At 39.3% G+C, this 15,004-nt stretch overlaps 1 protein-coding gene across 1 annotated transcript in view; it reads right to left on the bottom strand.

Moving 5' to 3' along the window:
• Positions 1-15,004, bottom strand: part of LRRN2 (leucine rich repeat neuronal 2) — a 217,050-nt gene that overhangs the window by 117,517 nt on the left and 84,529 nt on the right. The window lies entirely within an intron of this gene.

Genomic DNA, 15,004 nt, shown 5'->3' with positions numbered 1-15,004 from the left:
TTAGGCCAAACTAAAATAATAATAATAATACACAAGCCAGGTGGCAACTATGCCTATTTCTCTCTTGATAAAGTTGTTCTAGTAACATTTATGTCTCTCTTGGGGCACTTTTGGAGTGGATTCATTAAGGTTTTTAAAGTGCTCTGAGACCTTCAGGGTTGGAAGGACCCTGCTTTATTATGATCCTCTGTGTCCTTCCCCCACCCTTGATTGCTCCTATAAATAAGTGAATTAATTAGGTAAAGTAATACTCAGATATTTCACTGTCCCTCCAGAGGGAAATCTGGCAAAGAGTTTGAATATTAGAACACTAGTTTAATAATAATAATAAAAAAAAAAATCTAGGAAAACAGCTTTTTCTGCAGCCAGCCTGAGGCAGGAAGTTGGTATCCAATTAAATTTAAAAAGCCTATTTGCAGGAACAGCACAATGCTAGATGCAGTGGGTACCAATGACACAAACTAGAATAGATGTGAGTTATGGTTAAAATTTATGTCATTTTCGTGTTAATATGAACCAACCTAAATTTCATTTCCAATTCCAAAGTGATACATAAACTGGAATTCAGCTCAACTCAGCTTCAGGTTTTCTGTATGTCTCTGGATTTCATTATGCCGTTTTCCAGTTAAAAGTACAAAAAACCATGGCATACAAAAATGAATATTTTAAGAAATTTACATACAAAAATGCATTGATTAGAGAAAACAGTGCATGTTTGAAAAAATGTGTATAATATGTATATGTATATTTGTGTATGGTTATATGAGTGTGAGAGAGAGACTGCATGAATTACATTTTTAAAAAATAAAACACATAAATGATATGGAAATGAATGGAACAACCTTGAAAAATGTGAAAAGGAACTAGAATGTGAAATGGACAGACTTGTCTATTCTTTTAGAAGAGAGAGAATTTTATCCCAATATAGAGATCACACAGCTGAAGACAGGACAATAATCTGACAAAATCTACAAGGACTGATTCCCCTGAAATAAGGAATATTTCAGGGGAATCAGTCCTTGTAGATTTTGTCAGATTATTGGACATGAAATGATTGGATTGTTATGGAGGATAGGAAAAAAGATTTTCAGCCTATAATTGTTTATGTTATACAGTATATCAAAACATTTTCAGGTGATTGGCACTTTAAATAGAAGTGGGTGTGCATGACCAGTCCTTGTTGTTCTTGTTAGCTGCCCTCAGGTCAGCCTCGACTCATGGCAACCCTGTGCATGAGACATCTCCAAGACCCTCTGTCCTTTACCACTCTACTTAGGTACTGCAAATTCATGCCCGTGGCCACCCTGATTGAGTCTAGCCATCTGGCATGCAGTCTTCCTTTCTTTCTGCTGCCTTCTATTTTTCCTAGCATTATTATCTTTTCCAGTGATTCATGCCTTCTCATGATGTGACCAAAGTACGACAGCCTCTCTTTAATTATCATAGCTTCTATGGAGAGTTCAGACTTCATCTGTTCAAGGACCATTTGTTTGTCTGATTTCCATGTACGTTCACAAGGCAACTCACTAACTCTTTAGGAGCTTTACCATAGCAATAATATCCTGTGTTTCACCTGTAGTGGTTACTTGACAAGGAAACAAAGGCCATAGCACAAAACAACACTGTATATGCTGCAGGTCTATTCAGCCATAAAACATCAAGGATGTGTCTTTTGAAGTACCAGGAGGTACTTCTACATGGAGGATGCCTTTGATATATGGTGGCACAACAAAAATTCACAAGGTAGCTGCTACTGTCATTACTCAAGCTCATAATCATCCCTCTAGCTGCTTTGAGAAGCTTTGTTTGAGACTAATTTGTGTGTTTGTGTGTGTGATTTTTTTGCGGGGGGAGGGGGAGGGAGGAAGGATCACAGTACAAGAAAAAGTGCTGGTTAACACTTCTGTGCCTAGCTGTGATCTTTCCCCATTAAAGCCACACTTTGATTAATGCATTTGAAAGGGCCTTTCTGATTATGAGGGAAGGGAGCCAGGGAAGGAGAATCTGTGGGTGGAAAATGATGCAGGGTAAGCATTCAGGATGCTAACTATTTGCTTGCTAGCCTCTTCCAATTAAGCAGTCCCATTCTTCTAGGTAGTTCAAATACCAGTTGAAATTTAGTGTTCTTTATGGCACTACAAATAAGGAGATGATGAGCCCTTCTGGCTAGTTAACTGGGCAAACTCTTTGCAAAGTTAACTCTTTGCAAAAACAAACAAAAAACAACGCTTTGATGTATCCATTTCTGCCTTCAGGGTTCCTTAGCATACACCACATACCTTCATTACCATAGACTTTTAAAGTATGGAAATTTGTAGGCTACATAAATACACATATCTTAGCATGTTACAGCACTTGCAAGATATCATGAGCGATCAAAGTGAACTTATGCTAAATACTCTTGTAATTTTGTAACCAAGATTTGATGTATGCAGTGTAAGTAGAATTCCAACTTTCTTTCTTTCTTTATCACTCCTATTGTAACCCTTTGTGCTACTAAAATCTTCTCCAGAAGTTAAGGTGCATTGGGAGCAGCCAGAGGTTGTGTGAATTTTGGTGGAAATTGTGAAGTTCAGCACTGGATTCTAGCCCATGAAATTAATTTGATGAACTCCAGAGGAACGTCTGAAGGGTAGCTACTAAAAGGCTCATGAGAAATGAACAAGAACAGGACTAGCTATTTTAGTGCTTTGGAGTATTGAAAGTTTCAGAGGGAATCTGCTCCGCAACTCCCTGTGCAGTAATTTGTGAGGTGTGCATGTCATTGAGTGGGTGGGGATGGAGCCACATTACATTCTCTATCTAATTCTGTCACATATGAACAGAGTTTGGAAGTAATTAGTTAATTGTAATGACTAGTTCCTGATAACTAAGGTATACCAGTTACATTGCATTATAATTATAATTTAATGATGACCAACCTTTTTCACTCTAAGAGTTACTACAGATTGAGTCTTCCTTATCTGAAATGCTTGGGACCAGAAGTGTTTTAGATTTCAGATTTTCTTTTTCTTTTCTTTTCTTTTTTTGATTTTGAAATACCTGTATTTGCATATACTTACATGATGAGAGATATCTTGAAAATGGGACCCAAGTCTAAACACAGAACTCATTTATGTTTCATATACACATCATACACATAGCCTGAAGGTAAATTTATACAATATTTTAAATAATTTTGTGTATGAAATAAAGTATACTGAAGTAGACCGAACCACCAGAAAGCAAAGGTGTCACTCAGCCATGCATAAAAAAAGTTTTGCTTTTTGAAATATTTGAGATTTCAGAATTTTGGATAAGGGAGACTCAACCGGTACTATAATTAACAATCTGTGTTTTCACTAAGTAATGTAGGAATACCACATTGTTCACGTGTGCTTTATGCTTCATGGGGAATCAGTGAAGAGAATCAGATGAAAGTATATTCTGGATTTCAGACCAGCAGCTCATAGCACACACATAATTTCTTTTGAGTAATGTAGTTTAGTTACTTTTGAGAAAAAAGTAAGGAAACTCTTTTTTTGAAAGCATAACTATAACAGTAACTAACCATTGAGGAGCTTGGTGTTCAAATGGTAAATAATTACTTTTAATAATAACTTTGCAGCTGTGCACACAGCCCCGAAGGGGCAGTGTCCACTTGCTCCTTTTACAGCCATAATCGGGGCTGCAGCAACCGCACACAAAGGCCCCAATCTGGCCTTTCCATAGTGCAAAAAAGGAGCTGCAAAAAGTGGCTCCTTTTTGTACCCTGGAAAGGGTGTGATAGCTGCATCACTGCAGCTATACAGAGCTCGTTTGGCGCTGTGTCATACGGACACAGTGCCAGAGGAGCGCCATGGTGCTGTGCACCACATGCTATACAGTGTGATGCACAGCATCATGCCACCCTGGGGTGGAGCTGGGGCATGCATCATGTACATGCTATGCCCCGACTCCGCTGCCAACCCAGCCTTTAAGGCCGGTGTGTACAGAGCCTTTATAAACGTTGTTTATTCAAACCCTACACATACATTCCAATCTAATCTGTTTCAACCTCACTTGCCTTTCTTTCTTCTACACATGCACACATGTACACACATTTCTCCCTCATGAAAAGGCATGCATTTACATCTGATTAATATTCCTCATCATTTTATTCTCTTCTCCCTTTTTCTGGAGCTCAAACCCAGGGGAAAATGAGAGCAACTACTTTGGCTGTATGCTATTACTGCCATTTTTCTTAGTCTTAACTGAGCTCTTAGAACAGCTCTGTAGTTAAGAAGTGAGCTGTTCTGTGTTTAAAAAGCAACATCAAAATGTGTTTCTTAGCCAGTTGAGATAGTTTGCCCTATAACTACAAAATTTGATGGTGGAATCTCTTGGAGTACAAGCTTCCCACATTCATGGTAGCTGGGTGAGAAAAGTGAGTGAGTGATAGCAGTATAAAAATAGGAAAAATGTTTCCAATTTTTGTTTGTTTGTTTCACATTATCAGTTGTTTCATGTTATCTGATGTTTTAGGAATTCCAGATATGCTACTAAAATGCATCTTTCACTCAAGCCTTATTAAGGATTTATATATTAGTAACAAATAAAACAGAAAGGAATATTTGAATGCTTTAGCAATGGAAACCCATTGGGTAACCTTAGGCAAGTCACACTCTGTCAGCCTTAGAAGAAGGCAATGGCAAAGGCATGTAAGCCTAAACGGAATAGCCTGGTGCATGTAGTGCTGTGTCTCACATCTTGTAGCTTCATCTTAACAGTTCTGGGGTTTGTAGGGACAGATGTAGACAAAAAGTCTTCCTCGTGCAATTGTCTGTATTGGATACAAATATGGCACGAGCTGGAAATATATGGTGGTTATTGTGTTGGAGGCTACTTAGTACAGCCCTGGTCTTGCTTGCCTGTTGTGTTTACTCCTTGTGTTCACTCCTTTTAGGTAATGCTGAAAGGGGGCTTTACATTATGCCAGTTATAGATGGTTGTGTCTGGTACTAGGTACAAAGTCATCAAGGCACTCATCACTGTATATTGAATTGATGTGTGTTGAGGTGTTGCTTGTTTGCACTGAAATACTGGACAGATCCACTGAAGAGCTCCTGAGCATTCCACAGTGCAGACTAGTTAGAGGCTACTACACTCTCTTTCATCCTTGAATGGAGGGTGAACATGAGTCTCATCAATGCAGCAACATTGTTCTTGGTTACCAAACCTTTCCAAGCAAACAGCCACAGAGAGACAAGATGGAAGCTGAGATATACAACAACGGAAACAGGGAACAAAATGGAGACCATCTGTCAAAAATCCTTTCTATTCAAACTAGTTGTCCTTTTCCAGTATTTGTGCTTGTTACTTTACATGCATGCACAGTGACAGTTCTACCTTGCATGCTCTCCAGAAGTTCACTACTTTTCATTCAAACTCCCCTCCATTTCATTATTCAGTTTTTTAATCATTTTAATTCTACCAAGCTGCTTGCTGCCAGGACTTGGAAGCTGTGTTTATTGGCTTCGTCCCTTGTTGTTTGTTGAAAATACACAATAAGTTTTTTTTAAAAAAAAATTCAAAGAACACAACACAACATGGGAGTATAGGTACGTTCCCAGCATTGCCTATGCAATCAAGAAGTATACTTTTTCTTCTCATTGTGATCTTGGTGCAGTGCAACAAGAGGGAAGCATTCCCCCTTTGCCAAGGCATCTGGGCAATGCTCCATCTAATCCCATGCTGTGCTGAGAGTGATTAATCTTTGCCCACCACACAGAAGGATCCCTTTCCCTAACACTGAAGATATAACTACATTTCATTGTCATGTAAAGAGGAGTTTCTTTTGCCGTGTAATTTTAACTCTTCATTATGGAATCATAATAGACTCATAGAGTTGGAAGAAACCATAAGGGCCATCCAGTCCAACCCCCTGCCATGCAGGAATACACAAGCAAAATACTCACAACAGATGACTATCCAGCCTCCGTTTAAAAGCTCCAAAGAAGGAGACTCCACCACACACTGAGGGAGTGTGTTCCACTGTCAAACAGCTCTTACTGTCAGCAAGTTCTTCCTAATGTTTAAATTGAATCTCTTTTCCTTTAGTTTAACTTTTCTATTATTTTTCTAATATCCAATTTGGCTTCACTAAATGTGGGAGGAAAAAACTTGCACAGTTCTAGCATCAGCTTGTGCTGTGTCTTGTGTTCTGCTACAGGTGCTGAGCTGATGCCAAGACAGAAGATATGAAAGTTTCATACCACAGGCCAGGATTAGCCTGTGGTAACCATTTTAGTTACTCTTTTTTTTAAAATGTTTTGTTACTTTGTGCAAAATGGTATTTAGTATCGCAATTATGGATTCACAACCTAGAGTTACAAATCTATAAACGATCTGTATAAATAAAACTATGTAGTCTCATTGTTAACCTATGTAAAACCTAACCTAATCCACTTTAAGAGCCAGCCACCAGATCAAGTGAAGAAGATCTGCTCAGCTGTCAAGGGACATAAGGAAGACAGTGCCTCCACACCCCTCCTGCCAGTGAGGAAGCAATCTTCAGGAGCAGGAACCCTGACACAAGTCTTGCTACAGCTGCACTTGGTGAGGGAAGTGGGGCAGAAATGTCATTCTGTTTGCACGCCAGTTGCCAGCTAAATGGATTTCCTTAATCCAGTCCATTGGCTGGATCTTAAAGTGGATGGGGGAGAAGGCTGGGCCAGGAGACATTGCTTAGTTATATCTCCTTAACTAAGATCTAGGGGGTTATTCAGAAAGTGAAAATAATGCAGCATGAATCTGGGTTGAATCTCTGTTGTTCATATGCATCCTGAATGCACCTGATTAAGATTTTTTGGGTGGGTTGCCAAAAAAAAAAAAAAAAAAAAGACTTAACCCAGGATAATTGTTGCTGGGGGTTTTCCCCTGAGTTTTACAAAAAGATTCACATCATTGGCAGTGTGAATAACCAATGCAAATAGACCCAGGATTAAACTCTGCATGCCTTGAACACATTTCCAGTACATTCACATTGATTCCATTTTTATTTGACTGCGGCACGTGTGAGCAACGAAACACACAGATGTGCAGAGATGTGGTTCCATAGTGTGAATAACAAACCTGGAATATGTGAATGAGGTTATTTGCATCATTCCACTAAAAAAAAGGAAGATGTCTTAATGACCCCCAGGACTCTGGCACCTATATTAAAATTCTAACTTTTGTTACTTGGAGGTTACTTTTAAGAAAACATCAGAATGTTACAAGTTAATTATACATAAACACTTACTGTATATTCATGAGTATAAGTCTAGAAATTTTAGTTTAAAAAGTCAACCCCCAAAAAACTGAGTTGACTTATCCATGTACCTTACATCTTACCAAAAAAGGAACCTTCCCATTCCTTGAGTAGAGTGGTGAAATGTGAGAGCTTAGTCAGTCCAGAACTCAGCAGCAGAGGCACAGCAACCACGGCGTGGCATAGAGCAGCACTCTATAAAGCTGCCCCACCCCTAGAAACACCAGGCCAGCCACTGAGGCTGAGAGACACCAGGCCAGCAACGATGGCTGAGAGATACCAAACCAGCTACTGAGGCTGAGAGACACCAGGCCAGCAACTTAACGCCAGCTCCCCAGCCCTCTAGAAGACTGCTCCAGCCTGAGAGGAATGTTATTATCAGTTAATGCCTGAGGGAGTATTAAGGACCAGTCTTTTGTTGTTATTGTCTTGCATTTTGCATTGTATTGTATTTCTGCTGCCAGGATGGAGTTAGACATTGTCAGTTTTTGCTATTATTGCTATTATGATTTGTTATTTTTGTTATTGTTATTTACTATGTATTTTGGGGATTAATCTTGAGTTGTATTGATTTGATCTGTCAATTGTTATGCAGTTTTTATTATTGTTGTTATTTGCTATGCATTCTTCTTGCTATTTATTATCATTGTAATTTGTTATGTTATTTTTATTCTATTGTATTTGTGATGTGTTTTTCTTAATGCTGTGATTGAGCGGGATATAAATAAATAATTTATTATTATTATTATTATTATTGTTGTTGGTGGTGGTGGTGGTGTCCCAGGAAAACTTAAAAGCAGCATCGACCCTCTTGACTTCCTCCAATGTAGTGCCATTTCTCCATTTTTTTTAATGCCTCGGGCATTAAATGCCCTTGGAAAATGGTGACAATGGTGATCTTTTGATGCTTCCTCTCAAAGGAGCACCATGGGGAATCTGGCTTTGAAAGATCTGAAGAAGACATTTGTGAATGTTTGTTAGCTTTTCTTGGTTAAAATCAGACAATGTTATCATATTAAAGTTAAAGGCTATAATCACTGCTAATGTTGGTTCCATTTTCTTTGTTTTTCCTTTGCATGCTTTTTTACATTTGCACATATTCTAAGCCACACCCATGCCTGGTCATCTCTTCCATACATCCCACAGCCACCATTTATTGTAGTTATCTCCTGATCCATCTGACCTTTAGGGTGAGCACAAACCTGCAGGTTCCTGAGGGACTTTTGTAAGTTCTTTGGCATTGTTTTTCTTTGCTTCGTACTTAACATCTTTTGTAATACGCTCCTAAATTTTATACTTGACTTATCTACAGGTTATATTACAATCCATAGGTTTGGTGCCAAAATCTGCTTTTGACTTATACATGTGGTCAACTTATATATGAGTATATATAGTAAATAATAAGAGTGCACATCCTGTAAAAATGGAAATACAGCCCAACCTCTGTATCTGCGGACTTGTCATCTGCGGATTTCAGCATCTGCAGATGGCGAGCCTGTGGGGGAGGCAGCAGAGGAGGAAGAGGAGGAAAAAAGAGGAGGCGATGGTGGCAGTGGCGAGGGGAAGAAGGAGGAAGAAGAAGGAAGAAGAGGAGGAGGGGTGGCGGTGGGGGGAAGAGGAGGAGGAGTGGAGGAGGTGGGAGGAAGAGTGGTGGGGGGAGATGAGAAGGAGGAAGAACAAGGAAGAGGAAGACAGAGGAGCAAGAGTGGCAGTGGCTGTGGTGGTGGGGAACTGGGAGGGAGGAGGAAGGAAGGAAGGAAGGAAGGAAGGAAGGAAGGAAGGAAGGGGAGGAGGAGACGGTGACAATGACTGGGGGTAAATGGAGGAGGAGGAGGAGGAGGAGGAAGAAGAAGGAAGAGTGGCAACGGCGATGGAGAGGATAAGAGGAGGAGGAGGGAGGAGGAGGCAAGACAAGCCAGAGGAGAAGGAAGAAATGCAGTTGCCCACTGCAGTGAGGTGGGCTTCAGGAGGGGGGAACCGCAGAGTCCCCAATGGTGGCTGCACCACTATTGAGGACAATGGGACCTGAGCATCTGTGGATTTTGGTATCTGTGGGGGGGATCCAGAAGGGATCCCTGTGAGGATAGCGCGGGCCAACTGTAACTGAAAACAATTACTGCTATACTTGGAAAGAGATACAATTATCTAGCATTATGTTACAATCATAATATGATTTAGTTATGCCCTACTATGAGTGAGTTGACCAGGCAGGCCCAGCTCCATCAGGGCTAGCCTGGAAGAAGAGACTCCTCCCTCCATAACTGTCATCTTCTGGCCTGTGAGGGAGTTGACCAGGCAGGCCCAGCTCCATCAGGGCTAGCCTGGAAGAAGAGTCTCCTCCCTCCATAACAGTCATCTTCCGGCCTATGAGGGAGTTGATCAGGCAGGCCCAGCTCCACCAGGGCTAGCCTGAAGAAGAAGAGCCCTCCCTCCAGTCCATCTGCCTTGGTCCAGGCCTCAGAGGGAGAGAAGAATGCTGGACTTGATCCTCCCTCACCATTCCCTTCTCCTTTTGTGTCGTGTCTTTTTAGATTGTAAGCCTGAGGGCAGGGAACTGTCTATTATCCCCTCTGTTGTAAGCCGCCCGGATTCCCAGTGATTGGGTGGCATATAAATAAATCCTATTATTATCATTATCATTATTATTATTGAGAAAATGAATTAATTGGCAGGTAACGCATTATCTATAAAATTTTAATTCCAGGTGGAATCACTCTTGCTTCTTGCCCCTTATATTTCTCCATCTCATACTAAGCTGCTTCTCAGTGTTCTGTGCTACTTCATCTCCTACACCATATAATATGATTTGAATGTGTAGGTAACAGGTACAAGACAATCTTGCCAGTTTTGCACAACCATATGTTTGCTGCTATGGCAAGTTATGCCACATATCGTCCTAAGGACTTTTGAAAGGTCAAATTTTACTCCTTCCCTCTTCATATATGTTACTCTGAAAATGCACTGCACAGAATACCTAGATATGCAGAATAGGCCCAGCAAGCTGTGCCCATTTACAAATAAAGGAAAATGCTTGGCTCTCCAAAATCTTAATAAGAGGCAAAAATGTGGTTAGTCTTTTAAAAATGACACTTAAGACTCTATATAATTCAAGATTTGCTAGTCAAGTCTTCCATCCAGTTTTAATTATTGGCTGATTGGCAAGCTTAAAAAATTAGACAATTCATTTTGTTTGAAGGAGGGCTGCAAGCTTTAATTACTTTAATTGCCAGATGAAGCAACTGAAACTTGAGTTGATTGTCCAGTTTAATCAGTGAGGTTGAGATGTAAGGGCACACTTCCTGCGTACGTTTTTAAAAAGCCTACTTCAATTTGATATGTTATGGAAATGGAATGTAAAAGAGGAAACGTATTAAAGATGTCCCTCTACTAATGACTGATAATTTTTCAGGACAAACTCATAAGTACTTACTAGAGAATATTTTTCATTGAAGTTAGTTAGACTTTTGTTGTTGTTAAATGCCCTCAAATCAATCTCGACCTGTGGCAACCCTATGGATGAGACGTCTCCAATACTTTCTACTAAAGAGAAACAGGATGGTCCTATTCTACATATATAATAAAATAAAAAATATTTAGCACACCTTCAGTACTTCAAAATGGCATTGCCTGAATCCTTGCTAATGCATAAGAGTATTCAATCAATCCATTAAACTGAAGGTGGCTTGTCCACTAAAAATTCCTTCATCATCTGGCATGCTTAATTCGACTATATTTCTTGACAGTAACATTTTTCCTAGCTTTAATAAATTAAATAATGTTTTTAAAACATTATTTTTAATGCATTGCCTATATGGGGAGATATCCCTAATTGTTTACAACAGTGCCATCAACACCGAGCACCATTTTAAGGGACAGCTCTATTTAAAATCCAATAAACGCTCACATTTTAATTTGTGACTAATGAATGAATTGATTATGTGTGCCAATACATCAATTAGCACTTTTAATGCCAGCAAAAATAACATGAAAAGCAACATGAGATTATACAGAAGAAACTGAATAAGAGAATGAGTTTAAGTCAAAAGGCAAATCAAAAGAATTATAGAACACAAACAATGATGTAATTTCCCTTCTAATTTTTCTCACACACACAACTGCATCCTTTTTCATAAGAACAGTTAAAAAACCCAGTTCTACTGGCCTGTCTATTTTCCTATGTGGGTACATCCACATAGGACATGGTTTTAAGAGGTACTGACACAAAAGCAATGTTGGCTTCAATGTTGAATTTACTTAAATAAAACTGTTACAATTTGAACAATGTTACATTACAAAATGTTAAAATATGAATATACATGCATGTACAAATGAAAATATACACTCTAAATAAACAATATATTTTTATTCATATACTGTGTCAAATTGCAGCACACAACATTTGCATGTAAATGTAACAGGGGTCCCAAGTGTAAAAAAATTGAGTACTACTCCATAGGATTCCACTACTTGACCTTATTAAACCAATGAGCTAAATCTAATTTTGTGATGGCAGTGGCTGGCAGTCACAGTTGAACTTGTGTCACCTTCTCTCTCCCTTTTAGTCTTGCATACCATCCTAAAACTGACTTTGGACAACATCTAGGAGTAGCTGTGTTGGCCATATAGCAAATCCAGTAACATCCAAAGAATGATACCTTTATTGGAACAACCAAAGTGCACAACTACATGTTGTAAACTTTCGAAGTCACATTGGCCTCTTCACCAGGCAAAGAGGAGAAAAAAAATGAAGATGTTAGTCATAGGCCTGTATTTTCTGTTTCTGGTCTTAGTTCAGATCGTAGGGAGGGATATCTCCAGGCTGGCACCTCCCCCTTTGACCATGTAGTCATTGGAAGATTTTCAAATTCAAGGAAATTTAATGTCCATTTGCAATTCAAAGAAGATGTTTCCTTCAAATCCAGCATGTCTCCTTCCTTTGTGAAGTCACAGGCTCCTATGTTGGTAGAGAACACTGAATTTCTCAAGAAGTCTCCATGTTTTGCATCAGGAAAACTTTAGATGATGTAGAGGTAAAGCATACCAATCAGTTCCAATATTAGAAAAAATGCTTTACCTATGTTTGAGGTAGAAACCTCAGATGGCAAGGTCCCAGTGCACTGGCTCTCTTTAGGATTCCTATGACTAACATCTTCAATTTCTTTCTCATGCTTGCCTGAAGAAGAAGCCAGTGTGAATTTGAAAGCTTGCAACATGTAGTTGTGCATTTTGGTTGGCCCAATAAAAGTTTCATTCTTTGGATGTTATTGACTCTAGAAAGTTTCCCAAGCCTTCAGGGCTGATTTTGGGGGACACATGGGGAGGCTATGCCTATGAGGGCAAAACACTTTCCTCCAGGATTCACTAGGTTCCATCCCTCCATAAGAAATCCACTGTTGGATCATTTCCTATATATTTTATTTATGAAAATTTTAAAGCACTCAGTTTCTTCATGAATTATTTGTGCCATTTCTAGATAATCATGAGATATTTCTACAGGAAATGTATAACTACAGGCAAAAAGCTTGGACCTAACCCTTAGGAAGAATTTCTTTTGACAGTGGAACACTGTCCTTTGGAGTGTGGCAGAGTCTGCTTTTTTGGAGGCGTTTAAGCAGAGGCTGGATGGCCATCTGTTGGAACTGCTTTGATTGTGTATTCCTGCATGGCAGGGGGTTGGACTGGATGGTCCTTGTGATCTCTTCCAACTCTATGATTCTTTGATTCAAATAAGATTCAGCTTCACTCAGTAGAGATTTTTTTTAAAACTATAATGTAAATAGATTTTCAAACCTGGAACTATACTTGTTAGACACTTTTATGACCAGCTGAAATTCCCTCCCTGAAAACAACCCTAAATTCTGTGGCTCATAATAAGATAATGGGAGCTGGTAATCTTCGCTGGAGATGAGCATCAAGAAAGGAATTGTCTAGAAGAATAGATGGCATTGTGGAAGCTGATACAATATTGTTTTCCCCAAAGGCAAACAATAATATTCATAGTGAATGAATACTTAGCAGCTATTCAAACAATTCGCAGAAAAGAAAGCAAAAGAAAGGTGATGATTGCCTGAGGAAGCTTTCAGATGTGCCTTTATGGGTATATGAAAGCAGGAATCCCAACAGTATTTTTAATAAAGCCCCAGAAAAGATAAAACAGGTAAATTTCTAGAATCTGTGCTCTGAATGAAAATCTACCATAGAAATGACAGGCAAAGATATCCTCATTTGCTGGATAGCAAAGAAATCAATCTGATTTCCTTTTGTGAGGGACCCTTTTATGCCAATGCCCACAGAGTGTTATCATTCATCATGCCAGAGAGACCAAAGACAACTCACCCAAGCAGAAGAATTGAATGGACAGGTTCAGGGATGGATCCTCAAGGAGCACTTTACTCCAGCAAACCATCTGTGCCTTTTCCTTTAAAATGTCACACAGACAAAGCTAATTTCCTTTGCTAATGAGATATTAGCTGAACAATCCATGTTATTATCTACTTTCATGTCAAAGGTACTTATACAAGTTCACATCTATGCTCTGAAAGCATCAGTAGTTTGTTCTACTAGTGACCTTTGGCAGTAAAGCACTTCGCTGCTTTGCTGCCTGTTGTTTGTGGTTAACTGACCTCAAGTTGGCCCTGACTCATGGTGACCCTGTGGATAAGACATCCCGTCCTCCATTGCTCTGTTTAGGTCCTGTAAATTCAAGTCCGTGTCCTCCTTAATGAGTCTATCCATCTGGCTTGTGGTCTTCTTCTCTTTCTGCTGCCTTTTACCTTCCCTAGCATTACTGTCTTTTCTAGCGAGTCATGCCTTCTCATGATGTGGCCAAAGTAAAACTGCCTTGATTTTGTCATCTTGGCTTCCAGGGAGAGTTCAGGCTTGATCTGTTCTAGGATCTATTTGTTTGTCTTTTTGGCCATCCCTGATATATTCTCATGACTCTTCTCCAGCACCACATCTCAAATGGGTTGATTTTCTTTCTATCAGCTTTCTTCACTGTCCAGCTCTCGCATCCATACATGGTTTGGTCCCATTACATAGAAATGACAGTCTTCTTATTTCTTGACTGCAGTTTCCATTATTATCAGTGTTTGAAACTGAATGCAGTATGGAACTGTTAGAAGTGAATTGTTTTACTGGTGAAACTACTACTAGATTAAACTACTGCTGTCTGAGATCATGAATATAACTGAAGCTACATCAATATAATGCTATATTGGTATTGCTAAGGCATTCAACCTCCCATATTTACTATAGCAGGTAAATTTCCACCCAGTAGTTTCCTATTTTCTGGCATGAACTAGTTTTTCATAACCATTCCATTGATGCAGCTCCTAGTTTGCCCTGCTTTTCCTTCAGCCAAAAGCTTTGCCTTCTAAATGTTCAGTAAATGTCTAACCTCTTCTTGCTTTTAGAGTGATTGCTCACGCAAAGGAATGAACAAGAAAGGATTGTCCAGCTGATAGTCTGCATTTGCAGCACTGCAAGAACAGCAGTTGGGATCCAATTCTTCACTAAGTACATTTCTAAAGGAAGCAATAAATAATTTCAGCAATTTTCTTCCTACAAGAAAGTCATTTAAACTGCACATTTTCCAAGACCTATTCCAGGTTCAGGATTTAGTCTGCACAAAATTCACATGAGATTTTTCTGTGTGTACAGAAAACAGCATTTTATGTACAGAAAATAATATTGCTGTTCCCTGCACATAAAATGTAGTTGTGGACTTACTCT

The sequence above is a fragment of the Sceloporus occidentalis genome, unplaced genomic scaffold, assembly GCF_023333645.1.
Source record: "Sceloporus occidentalis isolate IW3139 unplaced genomic scaffold, rSceOcc1.0.p SCAF_3, whole genome shotgun sequence".
Classification (NCBI taxonomy): domain Eukaryota; kingdom Metazoa; phylum Chordata; class Lepidosauria; order Squamata; family Phrynosomatidae; genus Sceloporus; species Sceloporus occidentalis.
Note: the sequence above shows the minus strand (reverse complement) of the source record. Positions and strands in the feature narration are given on the sequence as shown.